Here is a 20,149-nt window from a genome sequence, read left to right as displayed (position 1 = left end):
GGCTTTTTGTGAGTGTCGCTGATGCACATCGCGTCCTGTATGACTTTGACCAGGCAGGCCTTGCAGCTCTACAGAGCAGAGCGAGCCAGATGGATGGATCGCGTTTTAAACAGCTCCGCATACATAAGGCAAAGAGGGAAAGAAAGAAAAGACGCTGGTTGGCAGGCTGTTTCCCCCTGTGATTTAAACATTTAGAATTTTCCCATTAACCCTCATCACTCACAAGAAGACCTCAGCTAAAATGCCTACTTTTACACTTACGCCGTGAACAATTTTGCAATTTGTGCCGTTATTATCCTAATTTGCGCAAGCGAAAATGAGAAAAGGGGAGAGCACATTGTGTGCCCTTTGATTAAGTGGGATGTTTGAATGTGGGCCCTCCACCTTCAAGAGAGATTTGATACTTGAGGGGTTGAAGTGTTTTTGATGGAAACTCCATTAATGATTGATAACAGGAGGAGAGCGGTTAAAAATCTCCCTGCTCCCGCATCATCAATTATTAAAAGCTCTCTCCTTGCATTTTGGTGGCACATAAAATATCAGTCACCATCTTAAAATCTTGAGTTGATAATATCTGTCAAATGAATTAGGGCTTTGTATTGATTTCTTAAAGCGCCCCTCATCCGGGACTCGTGTGTTGTGCATTTTAAAAGGTGATGCTTGCAACAGATTGCAACAATTAGCATCAGCTTGTTGTTTGTTGGCTGTTCTCATCAAAGGAAAGGCTTCGAAGACATCATTTTTAAAATTCTCATTGATATTATCATATGCTTATGTTTTATTAATCGAATGAAAATATATCTACAACGAAAATAGCGTGGCTAAGTTTAGATATGAGTTTAGACATTTTGAAGCCGCGCAGAAAACTTGATACCGTGTACCGTGACTTGCCAAATGCACTTAATCTAACATTTACAGTTCATCTGTCCCGCAGCCTCAGGTGACAGTGGCTAAAGCACTGCTGCTCTTCTACACTCATCTTGAGATGGTTGTGTGCCAAACGATATCCAGTTTAATAGCCAGAATGATTCAGCCCGTCTTTACGCTGAAGTCCCTCTCACGCGACACATGTGGAGTATGATGTCGAGGGGCCGAGAGGATATTTGAAGTGATGCTGGAGAGTTGTGTCAGCCAGGGTACGAGTGTGCGTGTCAGTGCAGCAGTGGAGGTTCTCCGGAGCCGAGTGCCGTTTTGTGCGCCGCATCAAGACGAGCTGACAGGGCCAGCAGGCTTCGCTGTGTCATCTCCATGGTTCCCATCAGACTTCGCAGAGGGAATTCTCTCATAAAGCGCCGCTGTACTTTCACACGGGAGACCTGATTAAGTGATTATACAGTTGTGGCGTCTGGCCACTCTGCTCAAAGTGCTCCAAGGCTGCTTCAAGGCACACGAGAGTAGATGTTTTCATGACGCTTCAATTGGTTGCGCAGCCTTTCGAAGGGTAATGATTATTGGCTCACATGAGCGCAGAAAATGCCTGGAAGTGATTTCATTTGACAATGCTGCTCTTTTTCTCCTCCTCCATCATCTGAGTGACACCCTCATTTACTGGTGTCAATATTCAAGTTATTCATTGACTACAAATTGAGTCCTGCAGCACAGTGTGTGCATTTATTTTTTTCCGTCCCTTTCATTAACAACAACCTCAGTCTCTTAGAATGAGCTGAGAAAAATGCTCCTAGAGATACAAAACTGTATATCAGGAGATGAAAGGATGTAAAGACAGGGATGAACGCTGGCAGTAAATGAAAAGAAATAATAAAGCGATGGCAGCTCTTATCTGTCCCCCTGATCGTCATGTCGTGTCACAGCGGCGAGGCAACCGTGTGCTGCCCATCTCGTGTCAACAGCCATGTATTTACATAAGCTGTTTCCCGCCGGCCACGGCTTCTTTCCCGAGAGCACCAGGAGCCGCGATGGTGAGGCGGTGTGATTAGATTTACAGATGGAGATTAATGCTAACAGAGGTAATAGCACAAAGGCATAAATCACAAAGAAGAGGCTGGAAGCACTACGCTTGACCTTTTTGAATGGTGATAATGATGCTAGAGTCAGATGCACTGCTCCTGGGACAGCAGCGCCAAGCATGCCCGAGTTTAGACAACCCTGTCATAAATGCAGAATGTGCGTGTGTGTGTGTGTTTGTGGAAGGGGGTTAATCAATGGATGGTCAACACTGGAGTGCATTGAGATGAAAGTGACAGCATGTATGAAGCTGTCGGAACATTAAACGCTACAAAATGAATAAATGAGCACCCAGAATCTGTGCGCACACACTTACACACACAAGTAGCCACAGGCTGATACCTGCCGCTCAGGCTCTTTCTCCAAGCGGGAAGTGAAACCTGTCGGTCTGTTTGTCCGTCTCCCTGTCTGTCCTTGCACCGCAGAGCATCAGCGGGGTTATTAGAAGAGTCCCATGGCTGCCACTGATAAGGCCTGTATGGGCGCCGCTGCCACTGACAGCGCTGCCTGCCTGCGCGACAAACACAAGTGGCCTGGCCGGGGATTACTGCCTGCTGCCATTTCTGCTGATGCCTTTCTTTATGTTATCCTCTCCAGTCAGATGTGCTGCATTTGAATAACTTGGCTGATGTTGTAGAAATGGAACTCCTCGAAGTCTGCACCTGCATACAAATGAAGGCGCACGGGCGAAGCGCACACGCGAGCACGCGCGCGCACACGCTCAAAAAACGCACATGTAGACGCTCCTGGTTTAAAAGACTCTCATGTCTTCCTCCTTTCTTCCCTCCTGCTACTGGCCACAACTGGTTATTTACATGCTCTGTCACTTACTGGGAGGAGTGATGCTGATGGGTTAGGAGGCTCACTAATCCACTCTGCCGCTGTCATTAGAGAGAAGCAAACAGACTATTACCACCTCCTCCTCTCTCTGCTCATCATAAGCCTGCCTGAACCACACACACACACACACACACACACACACACACACACACACACACACACACACACACACACACACACACACACACACACACACACACACACACACACATGCAGTGTGATGGAGAGTGCCTCTTGTTTCTTTAGCGCTACTGAGTGGAGCCCTGCTTTGGTAATTGATCCTGTTTGGTACATGGGGAGGGGAGAGAGAGTGAGAGGGAGGCCCTAAGTGTTGTCAGTTTGCTGCATTAATTTTTCAACCGTGGCCAGTGAGGCTGGAGGGACGGAGGAGGGGCCCACCGCAGAGCTCGCTCAGAGGAACCATGCTGTAGCTAATGTTGCTTTGTCTGATTGCGTGTACGTTTGCTGTTTGTTTCATTCTAAAATAACTTCCTTTCTGTGTGGGACTCAATTCTGATTGAGCATGTTCGTCTTCTCAGTCCCAGCCTCCCGTTGACGACATATTTGTTTTCCCTTCGTCTCTTCTCCTGTCGCTCAGCAATAGCCTCCTGGTGGTTGTGTGACTTGTGCCTCTTTGTCTGGGTGTTTTTGCCTTCTCACGGCGTGCGTTTGTGCAGCTGATAACAGACAGATGTCACTCCGTACTTTTCGATCCCAGCTCTGGTTGTTGACTCAGTGAAGATGTTACCGAGCCGGCTGAGACCGTGGAATGAGCAGAAAGGAAGCATACAGACTCTGTTTTTCCCAGTTCTCCTCCATGTTCTGTGTCAAAATACTCACGTCCTATAATTAGTACGAATGTTCCTTGCGATCCTGGTCAGCGGCTTGAAAAGCCTCTGCTGAGTGATTTCTATGTCCGTCAGAGCCATGTTAGCAAACACTTCCGTGAGTCATTAAGAGGTGCTCACAGCCACAGAGGACATCACTGCTGATATTTGTTGCAGATATGAGTCATAATTTCTTGCTTTTATTTAATACTTCCTGAGCAATTTATGTGTGACAAATTTCATTAAGCATCTCTAATGGCTGTGTTATGCGGGAAAATTTTAAAGTGGCCGCGCAGCAGCTCACAGATATCATGCAAGTATTTAAAAACACTTTGTGGGGATGCAATATGTAAAGCGCATCGCTGTGGGAGAGAATCGCCTGGAGGTTATGCAGAGTTAAGTCATGATCACTGGAGTTACAGCAACCACAGAACAGGAAGCCGCTAAGTCCTAAATAGTCAGGATGGGTCACATGTAGAGGACAGAGCTTCCCTCAGGGATTAATAACTCTTAACTCATCGTCACACGTTGTCACATTTTGATCCTAAAGATCACTTTAGGACCAAGTCCACACTGTTGTTGAAATGAAAGCTTCCTGTCTATCTTAACAAATATACCTTTCTAAAGGCTTGGCATCTGCACTATAATGACCAACAATAGAAACATGCTTAATGCAGGAGTACCTTAAGAGGTTTAGTGTTGGACTTTCACAAAGTTAGAAGGCCTGCCAGTGAGATCAGTGTCAGTGTCATACATTTATATTTTGGGGTTGGCTATGCTTAACACAAAATAAGCTTCACAGACAGAACCGAATGCCATTTTAAGACAACCATGAACGTATTATGAAAGCCCTGCCACTTGGCTCTCCCTGTCATGCGACAAACAAGTCTTCTCAGAAAGCACAAGCACAAGACATTCACAGAAAACACTCGACTTTTCTGGAGAGAAAATGATATGTCAACAAAGTAACGTATTTCTGTGAAGTGTCGCGTTTGTTTTGCCCTCTAAACCTGGCCGTTGAACCTCAGCGTGACAGCATACCCAGCATTATAAAAGACAGGGCTGGGCCAGAGATGAACTGTGTGATTTACAGCCTTTGTCAGGTCACACAGGTGAGAGTCCTTTCTTTACCTCCCTCTGTTTTGTCCCATCAAACAGGTGTGTTTTCTCTCCGGTCTGATTCCTCTCCGCCACCCGCCAGCTTAGCTAGCCACGACAGGCCTTCTTCCACTCCAAAACCATGATTGCATTCTTGAGCTATTCCACCCCCTCCTTCAGAACAAGAGCCCTCCGCATCTCTCTCCCTTTCAAGTAGAGGCTGCCGGCCGCGTTTCCCCTTTGAAGATGTAATCTTGGAAAACACAGAGACATCTCCGGGATTATCTTAAATGTCTTCAGTATGTCAACAGCCTAGCTTTGTTGCCGTTGAGGTTGTCGAGCGGCGCTGGCTGTTTAAGGGGTCGGCTGTGATGACAGCCAAGGAAAATGCCTCATCGCAGAGGTAATCACAGGGTCAACTACGCCGACTCCATTCAGGGCCAAACTCCCCACTGTTAAGACTGGATGATAACAGACACAATGAAATGATGTATTTCCCCATGTGGCGAGGCTGTGTACAATTGAGGGTAATAGCAGGCGCAGTGGAGAGCTCAATAACAGATGGTGCTAGTAGGTGAGGTTCATTTATGTCATGGCATTTTCCAAAATGTTATGAGAATCCGAACAGTGCAGCATCTTAACTACGCGTACACAATGAGATGAGGAGCATCACTGCGCAGTCACAAGAGGGAGAGATACTATACACAAATTAGAGTCACATAAGTGGGCGCTCCTTGAAAAGGATCTTGACTTTGTAATCATATCAGATGTTATCGGGAGGAGATTTTAGGAAGGGTAAGTGCTCGGAAACTAAATCAGAGAGAAGCTGCCTAGGGAACACGTTGTTATCATAATTACCTGCTGAGCGATGACTGCAGAACCGGTGTTGATGTTGACGCCGAGCCGCCCTCTTCTCTCTCCAACAAGGCTGTCTTGTGTGGGCTGCTGCCTGCGTCGACATCTCTTTGTGTTCTGTTCCATGAGTGTTTTCTTTCCTTTTTCTTCTTTTTCTCCTCTATTTTTTTCAACTAGGAATACACACTTGTAGGCCAAAAAAAAATTAAAAAAATGCAAATAGTGTTTTGGTGAGATCTGGCATGGCGATTCGGGAACAACTTGCGTTAGAGTATACGTGCTGGCGCCGGTTCTGACTCTGGGGTTGTTCTTGGGAGCGAACCGGAGACCTCATCTTCTTTTGTTTCAAACGACAACCTGCTCCCACCGGCGCACAGGTTCTTTTTTATTACAAATGATCTGTTTGAATGAAACGCGGCCTCTGTCTCCTCAGTGTTGGCATTTAAACAGGAGGAAATAACAGATGATGATATCACAGCCGGAGTGAAGGAGAGGGAGAGACCACTCAAGGAGGAGAAACACTTGACCTGTTTGTTTTGGGAAAATGGTATTCCTCTGCTAATTTCCTCCTGATAAGTATCTGACAGCTCATAGTAAAGTGTTTTATCTTGGCTGGAGGGAAATGGCTTCTTTCACTCACAGCACCAATCGATTGCTGAGACTCTGCTGCTTTAAATTGCATTCTCTTTGCAGTCTTTAGAGTTCTTCTATTTGCATAGAGGTAATCAATTACATATATTAGCTTACCAATTTTGGCTTAACATGGACCTTCTCCTTCCTTTCTCTGCCTCTTGTTTGCCTCTCCTTACTGCTCGAGAAGCTGCTGCAAATTCCCGCACTTTCCTCTTCCACATAACATCAATGACTGCTGTTTGCCGTGTTGGGGGGCATTGATTTTTACTGCTCTGCCTCTCTCTCTGGTTTAACAGTTGATGAGTTGTGTTAAGACGCCCAGGGACAGCCCTGCCTGTTTTAAGGAGATGAGGTTGGCTTTTATAGCTCGTCTGCTTCCTCAGCCTTGGATGATAAGGTGTGCGCTCGTGTCTGTGTATGTATATGCTCGTGTGTGCTCGTGTGAGTGAGTGTCTGCATGAGTTGAGCAGCCGCTTGAGAGTAGGATTCCCCCCAGGAAGCTAAAGTAAACGTTGTGGTGTTAAGGGCTTTCAACAGGAAAACTTGGGCTTTGTCAGATCTAGCATTTGAATCACTTTCAAGGCTTTGTGCAGAAAATTGGGTTATCTCAGTAAATGAACAGCCACATCATCAGATACGATCACCAGGATTGAAGTGTTAAGAGAGTAATACAAGCATGATTATGAAACGGAAGACAAGTGGCTTGAGTGGAGAGTTGACCCAGAGTTTAGATTCAAAGGTGACAGGAGTTTTCAGTCTCCCCCGCCTCCCGACACACGTACACAGAAACTCAGAAGTCATGGATACAGACACAAACCTCATTTAACACGATTAGTTTCTTTGAGGATTTTACCGCAGCCTCTTATATTCGGGATGAAAGAGTTCACACTTCTGACAGTAAAAAAAAATAAAAAAAGCTGGAGTCTGCAGAAGCTAGTACGAAGCACTCAGCTTTTCACTGCAATATTCACCACATTATTCAGGAACACATTGCTTTGTGCTGTGTTGCTCTCAACACCATCTGTAGTGTGCTGCTCAAGTGGTAGCAATTTTCTTGTAGTCTCGTGTCTCTCATGCAGTATTACAAGTGGAACTCGATTGCAGATCTTCGCTCGATGTTCTCGTGCGTTTAGTTTCTCATAAACGTTTGCAGTCTTTCGTGATTGCTCCCCGGTAGTTTCCGATGTGCAGAACTGCACTGACATCTTAGTGTTTAGCGCTCTCGCACTCTTTGGCTTTAAAGCCTGATGTCATTTCGGAAAAAACAACATTTGCCTGGTTTTACTCTTCAACTAGAATCCCGTTCTCTGCCGTAATGAAAATATGTGTTTTTTAGGGCAGCTTAACGTGGCCTCTTGTATTCTTGCTAAATGATGTCACCGAGAAAAAATGTGTACTGGAACAAATAAAGCCAATTAAAAATCTGTTTTTAATATATTAATCAAATTTTCAGAACGTAATGTAGGCCAACGTAACAATGTGATGTTATAATCTTTCTCTTAAACCCATAACCTTTACACACCGGCTGCACAGACGTTTTTAAGAGGGTCCATTGGTGCGTGTTATAGCTGTGTAATATCAACCTAATAGGCTTACCTGTCTGCACTGTACGGGACGTAGACCCTGTAAATCACATTTGTCTGCGACACCTACTCGCCTCCCTGCGTATTTATGGGTTTCTCCTCCGCCTTGCCCTCATCTTTTTGGCATCAGTCCAAAATCAACCCCCTCTTCCCACAGTATGTTCCTCAGTATGCTCCCCTCTCCTCGTGGATTAAATGAACGAGCAGGTGTTAAGATGTATGGGGGGCCCCATTCATTCCACCCTCCCTGTTTAAACCATCAATGTATTGTTAGAAAAATCAATGGGATATATGTCAGATTTAGTCTTGTAGAGATACTATGCCACACTATGTTGACATCCGCATAGTGTTGCATATTATTGCCTTTATTTTAAACAAGCATGGTATTTTATGTGTATACAGACAAAGCTTTTCTAAAACAATCCACTTGTATAGTTGGTGTAGTTGCCTCCAAAATGTCTGAAATCCCACTGGCCAAAACTTCCTTAACTCTGATGAGAAGTGCCAAGATATAATATACTGTACCTCTTGGAAAATGGCCACGAGGGCAGCCTGAAGCAGAGGAAGCTTGTTTACACCAGTGGTGGAGATTGTAAGTGTTGAAACAAAGGAAGTGAAAAGAGAGTGGTGTGTATTCGTAGAGCAGATGAAGATGCTAGAGGTAAAGACTGAAATGAATAAACCTGTTAGTCTCTGCTTCTGTTGTCGTATGCATTTTCATCTCATGTTTTTCTGTCAGGAGTAATGTAAAGAAAAGAGTTGCGTTTCATCTGAAATAAAATGCATGAATGGTAGTACAGATATTTGATAATAATAGATTCTTGTTTTTATTTTTTTTGTATCAATTTTACTTTTCTCTTAAAATAGTGCAAACTCTACACTGTGAGTATGCTTGTTACTGTAAGAGTGTTGTATTCTGGGTTGTTTGTAGCCTTAATGTTGTTAGGTTAGCAACTTTAAAGTTGTCAGTATACAGTGTGTCTACTAGAGTTAGTTTCCAACTTAAGTAGAGGAAGAAAATAAATACAGGGAGGAAACTTGCAGTAATATTATTACATTAACAGAAGGGACAGAATAGGAAATGCTTAGTCGAAAAGGAGCATTTAATACATGCCTTTGCTCTTTTGGCTACTACAAGATGTAACAACACCATTGACACGCTATCTGTAAGTTGTTGTAGCGAACATATTTATGCCACCCGGCAAATTCTTACATTCATACTTTTAGTTCCGCTTTTTATCTCCACCAACTCCCAAAGGAAATATTTGACGCTTTAGCTGTGAAATATGTTCCTGCTCAATTTAAATGTATCTTCATACATAGAACTATGTGACAACATATTTCAAGTATGATTAATATAACATTTTTCTTTACCAAAATAACAGTTTGTGTGATGCTGTACTGAGGCACAGCAGGGGCTTTAAGCTAAATGCTGCTAACAGTAATATTGACCTGGTTTACCATCTCAGTTAAGCCTGTTGGCACATGCAACTAAGAATAATGTTTTTATTTGCTCCAAACACAATGTACAACTGAGACTGACGACAATGCTGGTGGTTTTATAGGTCGATGGTCATTCACCAAAGTATTGGACAGATTACTTTTTTGACCTAATGATATTACTAATGTTGACAGAATGGCTGAAAAGTGTTGCAAAGCAAGGATAGAAGGCTCAGTTTTCCGGTTTTCTGGTGGGCTAATCCCAAAACCTGTGCATGTGTGTTCTGGGCCTTTGCTGGATTTGTATCAGCCTGTAAAGGGTGCAGCGAAGCAGTGAGGAGAGACTAAGAGAGGTGTATTAAGGCAGTGAATCTAGCCGCTGTGTGTGTGTAATGGACTCAGGATGAAGGCTGACCAAGCGCCAGGCTGCTGATAACCTTTAGGAAGGACATTGTTCCTGTGCAGTGGGGGGTGGGGTCGCATTGGTGGGGGGAGATATACAGGACTGCTGCAGTGTACAGGCACGGCACTGTGATAGGTGGTGCAGTTGTTCATTGGTTCATTGGCTCTCCGGCAGGGTTAGGAGGTAGAGTAAATGGGGCAGTATAGCAAACTCCCTCATGGCTTCCTGCGTACATTCTTCAACACCAGGGTGTATTTCTCTGTGATACATTTGTCCTCTGTCTGAACCAGGTTCTCCCTGGCATTCCATTAAAAGAAATTTAACAGCCTTTTCTTCTGTCTTCCTTCCCCTCAGATCACCGCTTAAGGAGGGGTCAACGAAGGACCGTGCGTGAGGAATACATGAAGGGCGGTGTGGGGGAGGGGGCGGCCACCACAGCGCAGTATCACCAAGGTCAAAGTTCACACAGGTAAACTGATTTTTCTTGTAATCTACAGCTCGGTGATCGCACACACTCTTTGGTGTAGCCCTGCTTTTTCTTTCTTTTCCGACACGGAGCAGACTTGGCACGCAAAGGCGAACTGAGGGAGTAATGTGGCTGGTTTTGATTGGACCCTCCTGGGCTGGCGGCCGGGGAGGAACTGGGAACTGAGCAGTCTGCAGCTGCTGTTTATGAGGAGCTGTGCAGGATCTTGTTTGGCTCTGTCTAAAAAACCCAGCTAGTCCCCGCCGAGAAGCCTGTGGCCAGTGTCAATACTTGGAGAAAAGAATAAAACCATGGCGCTATGATTCAAGAGCCATTTATTTCAACAAAAATAAATTGCTGGTTCTTTTGAGCAGATGCAGGACTGAGAAATAAGGACAAGGATTCATGTGTTTTAGATTTGTTTGAAAAGAAGTTAATTTGAGTTAGTGCATCGGTATGTTACCATTTGACTAAATACTTAAACTTTTCTAACCCCAATCTAAAGCCTACATTCAACATAAGCTGCTTTCTTTTAGGGTTTTAGTTGGTTAGTTTTAGTTTTAAGTCGCCTCTTATAGTGCCTTGATATTGAATTAAATAGCAGCACTGCACTATCCCAATGGCACGTGGTACTTTGAAGAGAAAATGTATATTTCTCTAATGGCGCTGAACCAAAAAGGTGAGTCATTTTGAAGTAAGTCTGGAGTGGTGAAAAAACTCTGCCACAAAGCTCCAGTTTGGCACCCTCTTCTGCCTTTTTCCTGTGTTCTTTGCAACTGGGGATTAGGCGGTGGTTTGCTGGGTGGGTGGGGGCAGATCTAGGAAGCAAATAAATAAATAAAGTGCTGGTTAATCTTTCTTACTGCGGTGTGTGTGAACACTGAGCAATGGCACCGCTTGGGGAACATCTGCCTCACACATAATCACACACACACATGCGCCGCACGTATATATGACAGACAGACAGACACAGATACTATACACACACATGTGCGACAGCAGGGATCAGCCAAAGCAATAAGCACACGGACGTCAGAGCACAGAAAGCGACAGGTTTAACACACATACACTTCTGAGTATACACGCGCCGACCATGGGCAGAGTGACAAGTAATGCACAGTGAAGAAAACGAGATGCTGCCAGCTGACAGAACAGAGCTGCACAATGTGACAGCACACAACTGCACACGCATGAAAGTATAGGAAGACAAGTTTTGCTGCATTTCTTTGCTGCTGTCGTACTGCATTCAGATTGCCTGGTACTCATGGACTCGTATCTGTTTTTTCCCTCTTCCCTCCTTCCCTCGCATTAACACATACACAGCGCACCAACACTTGATCAAACAACTGTGCAATTGAGGCTGAATTTGGCTAGACAGCCCGCCAGGATGAGTAATATAGTGCTCCTCTGGCTTAATTTGTTTAGAAAGCCTATCATCGTTGCAAACATGTTACAGACTGTTGCAGTTTACAGAGTGGTATTTTCCCCTGCAGCTTTAATTGGATGCATTTTTAATGTTTGCACCACATAGTGTGACCACTGTTGACACTGAACACTGTGGCTGTTGTGGGGCGATGGAGTTGAAATGTAGGAGAGAGGAAACGTGTGTGTGTGTGTGTGTGTGTGTCTGAATGTTTGGATTCCTTTAGTGTGTCGTGTCCACACTGAAGGTGAAATTTATAGTTTAGCTTGAAAGGGGATACGGCTTAGTTTTTGAGCCGACGCACATAGTCGTAGCTATGCTGTAGTTGACATGCACATCCTTAAAACGTACGCTTTGGGGTGCGTGGAATATGGAGATTACAAGAGCTGTGATTGGTCAGCTTGGACTGCTTGGATTTTTTTCCCGAAAGTTTTCAATTCTGATAGAAATTGCTGTTAAGGAAATTGGAATCTGCCAAACCCAAACCGTCTCTGCTCGCCCGCTCTATTCAAAGAGATCAACGCTCTCTACCACACCAAACAAACAAGGCATGGATTTGGCGATTGCACAGAAAGGTCCCCTAATCAGTAATGAGAGCGTTTGAACCGTCACTCTGTATCACAAAGGAAATTAATGAATTTAAACTCACGTACTGAGTGGAATAAAATGTAAAGTGTGATTGCGACCTGAGCATGTTAAATACATCTGTCTGCTGCTGAGACGGCATGATCAGTATTTAAGTCCGACACCAAACTACCAAGGACGTATGCAGCTGCCAGTTATTAAAACCCAAAACCAAGCTTTTTTTTAAAAAAAAAGGTCTCCAGAGTAAATATGTTATTGCCTGATATCAGACAGAATTGTCAACTTGGTGGAGTGGGCAGACTAAAGGTCTGGACCCAGGCAAGATAACTTGTAAATCACCAGCCTCAGTCGTAGCGTGAGCGGGGAACACGATGACATACAACTGCTTCGACAAAATCTGGTGCTGAGCAGCACTGAGGTTAAGTGAACAACATTATATCGAACCCACTCTCTTGTCACTCGTTTAAAATTTTGCAAATCATCTGATACGGGCGTTGTTGTATTGACGCATAGAGCTTTTTGCAAATTAATGACGTAGTTGATGTAGTCTCAAGTGTTGGGCTTTTTCAGTGTGTCGTCTGCGCCTCGTGCCTCATGGCATTCCTAGATAAAGCAAAGGATGTCAGAGCCCTTGGGGATTAACTCACTCCAAAGGAATTAGCATCCCATTCCCAGCCTTCATTTTCAGTCCTCACTGTTTTTTTCCACCTCCATTTTGTGTCCTTCACTCTCTTCCCTTTTTATTCGTTTCTCCTCTCTTTCCACTCCCCCCCCCTTGCATATTTTAGTTTTTCTAAGGTAACGGTGTTTGTGTGATGAGTAGAAGGGCACGGCACACAAGAACTCCTGAGTGTCTGTCTATGCAACTCACCCAACATATAGTATAATACCCACACACAGAGGAAAAGATAGACTGAGAGACAATACGAGTCTAATCAGGAGAGAATGAGAGTCTTGAAGGGCTGCAGCTTTGGAGACTGATGATATTCAAAAGACAGCAGATGTGTATTTTTATCCGTACCGGTGATGTTAATTGTGGTTCCCATCTTACACATTCTTCACATACACAAGCTGGCCTTTTTTTGGATTGTGTGCTGCAAGAGCCATCTCACAAACAAGCAGAGGTATAAAGTGGTGAGTGTGGGAGGATGAGAGGGAACATTGTCTTCTCTTTTCCAGCTCAGGGACAGAGCAGAACAGGTTGTGTGAGGATACTTGCTATCCTTAACAACGTCTAGCACCGCCTCAGGGCCACCTCTGCTTCTCCAATGCAGCTGAGAGTTGTGTTATTGAGAGGAGTCGGAGTATTTGCAACACATTCCACAGAGTCAGATGGTATTCCCGGTACTCCATAATCACTGTAGTAACACTTTTACTCAGACATGTTTCGACATAATTAACCCTTACTTAGATTAATGTCTGAAATTATATATTTAGATGACTTTCTTTCTCGTTGATATAATACCTACGTGGATTTACCAAAATATATCAGGACCTATCGGGGCGTTACCTCGGCTTTGTCTTCTTGCCTTTTCAGTTTGTGTCGAGGTAATTTAGGGTTTTATGCAATCTTCTTTGCCAATTAAAATTACAGATTTTATAAAGGTCTCGCCTGCCAATTCAGATTTTGACGATTTTCTTCCTAATTTTGAAGAAAATTAACAGCAAGGCAAACAGACTAACAATCTTTTTTACCTTTTTTAACAATCTTTTTGTCTCAGGACAGATGAGCCAGTCACTGTGAGTACTCAGAGCAGCGTGCATGAGAGTGTATTACAAGATGATAATCATCTAAATAAGTTGTTCCACATGTTTTAAGGTGGTTCTTCCACAGCTTGTGACAAATGTTGAGCTTCATGTCGTCTTCACTCGGTGTGCAGACTCAAAACTATAATAACATGTGTCTAAATGTGTAAATGTGGTTGCCCAAAAATGTAAAATATAAAACTGATGAAAACTGAAAACCAGCCAATTTCCACCGCCAACCAATCGGCAACAGGTGCATCAATTATTTTTATAGTTTGCCTCTCTTTCCGTTCATAGTAGGAGTAAAAATAGATAGAAACAAGAAGTCAGAGACGGGAGCAGTCGGATGTTCGTTCAGGTTGTAAACAAACCCGAGGCTAACCAAACTGGTTTGGAACAAATAACAAAGGTGAAAAGGTTACATTTAAACTGTCTGGAATTCTGGTTCAGCTTTGACGTTGACTTCACCTTAACTTGTGCAAAGAGAGGTTATTACAAATATTTGGTTTCACTTCCTGGTTTCAGTGATTTCATCATGTACCCAAATCTCAGAAACCACTAAGGGAAGTACAGATTTATCATAACCAATTGAAAAGGTCGGCCAAACTACAAAGAAAAATATTGCAATACACCAGAAGTTTCCTGAAAATATCTCCAAATGTTGATGTAATCTGAAATGACATCGCTCCTGTAGGCCGCCATCTTTTTGCGCCGGTTGGTCCATGATGTTATCCATCAGTGGGTCTCTCTCTCTGTGCCGGCGTCAATTACCCAGAGGAAAACAACATTAGAGGCCTGAATGGGACACGGAGCCGTGGCAGGCCTGACATGGCTGTGTTATATGATTACACAACCTGTTGGCTGTCCGCCTGTCAAGTGTCTCCTGGCCCTGATGAATGGGTGTAATATGCCACGCATCACGACGCAACACGCCATACACTCATTAATGGCTACTCATAATGACAGGGACGTTCTTCCAATGCCGCCGCGGCATTCTCAGAGACAGAGAAAGAGAGAGAAAGGTGGCAGTTGTAGAGTGAGAGTGAGAAATGGCGTTCATAAATACTTCAACCTTGTTTCCGTGTCGCCGTTCAAGGCGGTAAACAAAAGAAACATGGTGTCCTCATTTAAATAATTTCACAAATGGTGTGGCAAGATGCCAGCATCACACTCTCACGTAACTCTGGGTGAATGAATGAAGGATAACAGAGACCGGGTGAGAGCACAAAGCAAAGGGAGACGTAAGAAGCATCTTTTTTTTTTTTAAAGTGCAACACATATGTTTCTCAATTAGATACATACTCGTCCATCTGTGGCCTATTTGCATAGATTATCAGAAATGTGTGCAATGCGGCATGCACGGCGGTGTGTAGCAACACTACAATAGGAATGCTTGAAGAAAGGAGATTGAATCGGTCGTCTGTCGGATGCCATCTGAAGCTTAGCTGATTGCTCTTTCTTTGAGTGAATTAGAGACGCGCTACCCAAGATCCTCCAAACTACTCGACTCTCGGCTATAACAAACAGATTTGATTCTCATAGTGACACCGCTCTCTTCAGATTAAACGGGTGAAAATGGTTCTGAATGAGCTATTTTCCGAGGCGTCTATGGGGGGAAATACTGTGTACAAGTGGCGACAAAGTAAAGTAGTTTTTCACAAAGTGTACCGGCCATGGAGAGGTTATCTAAAACCTACCCGACCCTGAGCCACATTAGTGGGTGGTATTTATGGCTCTGTCAGACCTTTAGTGTGTAATGCCTACTGGGAAGCATCAGCCACATTGAAGGCGCCACATTGATGAGCACATTCTTTCTCTCGATTTGACACGTCTCTGCTCAATATATACCAGGCCTCAGTTTTGTCTTGTCATACATTTTGCTTTTTCTCACATTAAAGACAGTATTTTGATAGAAACAGACACAAATGTTAAGAGATGTTTCATTTCACCTCGCTCGGGTGTGCCAGCACTTTTCAGGCAGGATGCCGTGGAGGAAAATGCTGCACCTGCAGTGTGTTTGTGTGTGTGTGTGTGTGTGTGTGTGTGTGTGTGTGGGAGAGAGAGAGAGAGAGGGAGAGAGAGAGAGGAGGAGACAGTCGCTCTGTATATTCCTCTATCTGTTTGCCTATGTTAGTGTATGTGTTCTTTCTCACAGCTTGAGTTTCTCAGTTTGAAATGCAACACCTGCAGATGTGTCTTGTAAACTGCAGCCTCCAGCTTCTCTCCCATTCAGAGGGGACCATTGAAACAAAGCAATTAAAGTAGCTCTCGACATGGGGCGACGATCTGGTGCGTGTGTGCCAGCCTGTCAATGAGTGTGTGAGGGATTTTTTATATTAAACTGAGCTTTGTACAAATTGGGTGCCAGTCCACGGATCCTGGAAGATTTCGATGTTCTGGACAAATGGGAGAAGTTTTAGTCAAATAATGTTTGTTGAGCTTACGAACAATTAAAAGGCTTGCTACGTAAAGAATAACGGAGCCCCAGCATCAGCCCTTTTTATCTCAGATTTATCGTCGCCAATTTCATTAGACTTGCTTGGTTTAAGAAAATTCTTGTTTGGCCATTTTTGATCTCTCTCTGTCATTGCTTTTTGCCGTTATAGTGGTTGATGAAGATTCCTTTTTTAAATAGAAGGATATGTGGAAATTTCATTTCAGCCAATTCCACTTTGAGGGTAAATGCATTCACCAAACATTGTGACCATAGCAATTCAAATATGTCAGACAGATTTTTCTGGAAAAGAAATGGTAATTACCAGATAAAGGAAACCCAAGTTGTGACACCAGAGTCGTAAAATTAAACAGCAAAGAGATGTAGATCGCTGTGTGAAAGAGTTCAGATTTGCACCAATCACAGCATTAGCTGCTCTGTCATATTCATAGTCTGTTTAAATATAGAGGTCAGAGGTCACTGACAACCTGTTGACACTGAGAAGATTTATGCGATATGCACACACACACAGCCACAACTCAGTTTTTGGCTCAGCGTGTTATAGCAGTGGTTTCTTGTTGCTGCTGATCTTTGGGTCCTTCCAGCTACAGATACCAGAGCCTGAGTTATTCTCCGCTCCGCTCCCTGACCCTCCTAATTGAGAGCGGCTGTAGGCTGAGAAAGAGGGAGAGGAACAGAGAGAGGATCGGATTCTAGAGTGCAAGAAAGAAAGAACAAAAAAAAAAATCAAAGGGGCAAAGAGCTGGACCTGTGCAGGCTAACGCTGATCAAGTGGAGGATGGCTGTGTACTCAACAGTTGGCCTCATGAAAGCTGGACCTCCTCCTCTAAGGCCACAAGCCAAGCAGAGCCATGCACGATGTCCTAAATGTAGGTGTAGCTTTTCAATAGAGCATATGATAGCTGTAAGAAAGTTCAAAAAAAAATATTGGGAAACCGTGTTTGGGGTGGAGAGAAAATCAAACCAGAAGGGTGGGAAGAGGAGTGGTAAGCTCAGTGACAGCTGCATGCATGTCGGAGTGGGTGACGGTCTGTCCGTCTGTCAGAGCAGATATTTCTGTCTGTTTAGTGCTGCCTTACTGGCTGCCGGAGACACTCCTCATGTCATCGCTGGGTGCCTGCTGTCACTGGCTAAAAAGGAGAGAGGGAGTGGAGTGTGTGTTTGCATGGGTGTGCGAGAGAGAGAGAGTGACAGAGAGAAACTCGAGCAGCTGTCTTGAAAGCTCCTCTACTCTGTCAGTACATCTTGAAACTGCTTTCCCCTGGTACCTCCCGGGTAAGACAGCATTGCAGCCAGTTGTTTGGTCCACCTATTAGTCCACCTTTCTGCTGGTAAAGGAACACATTTTTGGGAAGTTTGAGGCCCCAAAGTTCAGCAGGAACATATATAAGGAGTATTTTATTCCCTTCACCCAAGAGGCCTTGAACACAGAATGACTGCTTCCGGTTTTTTGTAAGATCTCTGTCATTACTATCTGACCAGTTGCACTGTTGTATATTTTATACTGTATATTTGTATGTTATCCCCAGTGTGTTGTGTATGGTTATTGTATATAGCTTTGCTGTCCTTGGGAAAAGCAAAGTATAGATTTCCTCTCAGGTGGACAATAAAGTTGATCTAAATCAGGGTGTTGCACCGTTGTCCGCCATGTTTGTTTACACTAAAGTCACCTTTGATTACGAGAGATTTTGCAAGATTTTTGGTTCTAAAGTCAGGACTCTGGTTGTTCAAAGGTGTAATCTGTTGTCTGGTGTGTGGTGCGCTGTTTTGGCAAAATCATTGCTTTCCACACACTAGCTACAGCTGTCTTTCTCAATGTATGTTTCTGTTGAACCTGCATGCATGTTGACTGACATGTCGGACTTGACCAATGGCAAAAAGCTGTAACTTATGGATGATGGTTCAAGACGCACCGATCTAAGTTTTTCTCTTCTGACCTTATACCTAGACCCATTGTCTACATTACTGCGGGGAACTAACTCATGTAATCTTAATATAAGATAACATGAGGGTAAGGATTGCTTTGGTAGTAGCCTGATGTGGTATGAATGGAATTCGCACAAGGTCAGTAACAGCATGGATAAACGGTCCTAAACAAAGCACTCAAATGTTTTATTGTTGTTTAAGATTTGTATGTCCTTGGCCCTGTTGGAATCTTTTGTAAAGCTCCTTCCAGTGCAGGTGGTGAGTACAATGTTTGGCAGTAGATACTGATTAGTTTAAGCTTTTGAATTGCAAGCATGAAGCCTGAGCATACACACGGTGTTGACTGATAGTTGGCGAATATTATTTGATCAAACTTGCAGCAGCTGCATTGAAAAGACGTCGTGCTAGTTGACTGTCAGTTTTATGTAGGAGGTACAATTTACATGAAATATTGAATAAAAACAGCATAATGTTTTAAACTTCCTGGGCCAAATGAATGTGAGCGTGGGTGGCACGCTTAGACAGACAGCGTCAAGCTTAAATTCACTATGTGCCGTGTTTGCGCTCCCGAAATAGCTAAAAAAAACGACCTAGGCTAGTCTGTTCAAAATGATGAATACCACTGAAAACTGTTTACTGAATTGTTTGACCTTTTATTTTGGATACTGCTGGTCGTTACGGCTGCTATCCTTTAACATGCTGAAGAAAAAAGGATTAGCATGAAGCACATGGAGGATTGCAGTGCCTGCACTCCCATTACTCGAACAATGGACCAATCTGTTGAAAACACAATGTATTCCTTTGAAATCACGGGTTTCTGTTTCTTACTAATATGGTGTATTTTCCCTTAAGTGCGGGCCATTGACTGTTTGATTGCAATCATCTGTTGTTAAAGTGTCGTCTGATCACACATGTTTTTCACTAGCTCAGATGGTGTGGAGTGAGGTAATGGAATTTACTTTTCCTATATTTAAGCGCATTAGTAAGGTACTGGGCTGCACAGTGGCTCAAAGGTTATCATGAAGGTTTGGGGTTCGTACCCCCCCATGGAGGCTTGCACCCAACACTGTGACGCTTTCTCGCTCTCCTGGTGTTCGCAGGTATTTTCTGCCGGTGCTCTGCTATCCAAGCAGCTGAGGTGAACTGAGAAATTGCTTGAATCTGTGAATGTGTCCAATGTTGAAGGAGATAAATGGGCGTATACAATAGAGAAAGGCACCACAGTTTAGACTTCATCACTTTTGATTGAAACTTTACTTTTACCTTTCTTGGACTGTTTCATTGGATCTCCCAATAAGACACTTGTATGACTTAATGGATCGAGGAAATGGGGTCACTTAGTTCTCCAAAAGTAATTCCCAGGCTGGAAAACCCCTGCTGTTAGCAGTATTATGTGCTTTTGCAGTGACGTTGCCTATAATTTTGTGGCAGCCGTGACAACATTAGTGCAGCTTTAGATTCTGTACTGTCAATGTAGCTTCCTCTGTCTCCTCTGGTGCCCTGACAGTCCTGTAACCACACACCAGTGTTTATGTTCTTTAGGTTAACACGGTTATCTCTGTACGTAACCCGAGCCCTCAACCTACATGGGCACTTGGCATACGTGTGTGTGTGTGGTTGCGTGTGTGTGTGTGTGTGTGTGTGTGATCTTGCAGCTGCAGGACCGGTCTCTTTTCCTTGCGTTTCTCTCCAGAAAGAGCTGCAGGGACTTGCCAGTATTTTCATTCCCTCCGGAGGCATTTCCGCACACTAACAAAGCCCGGCCTGCGTGATGAAACGGAAAGGAAGCAGCTTTTGTGAAGGCGAGCAGTCGACTTTCGTGTGTGTGTGAACCGCTAACCCTGGCTAACAGTTAGTCACATGCAAATTTACTTTTGAGCTTGCAATTCAGGTTGCTCCAGGCT

The 20,149-nt window shown here is 43.9% G+C and overlaps 1 protein-coding gene across 3 annotated transcripts in view; it reads left to right on the top strand.

Annotated features, from left to right (window-relative positions):
• The window catches only part of zmiz1a (zinc finger, MIZ-type containing 1a), a 96,806-nt gene that overhangs the window by 13,991 nt on the left and 62,666 nt on the right, over positions 1–20,149 (top strand). For all 3 annotated transcript variants that reach the window (XM_068568640.1, XM_068568641.1, XM_068568639.1), the window contains exon 2: positions 9,999–10,113. The gene's annotated coding sequence lies outside the window, so the exon portion shown is untranslated. The remainder of the gene's footprint in view (positions 1–9,998; positions 10,114–20,149) is intronic.

Source organism: Clinocottus analis, unplaced genomic scaffold (assembly GCF_023055335.1).
Source record: "Clinocottus analis isolate CAN_PGR_092001 unplaced genomic scaffold, fCliAna1.0.p SCAF_8, whole genome shotgun sequence".
NCBI classification, from domain to species: Eukaryota; Metazoa; Chordata; class Actinopteri; order Perciformes; family Cottidae; genus Clinocottus; species Clinocottus analis.
Note: the sequence above shows the minus strand (reverse complement) of the source record. Positions and strands in the feature narration are given on the sequence as shown.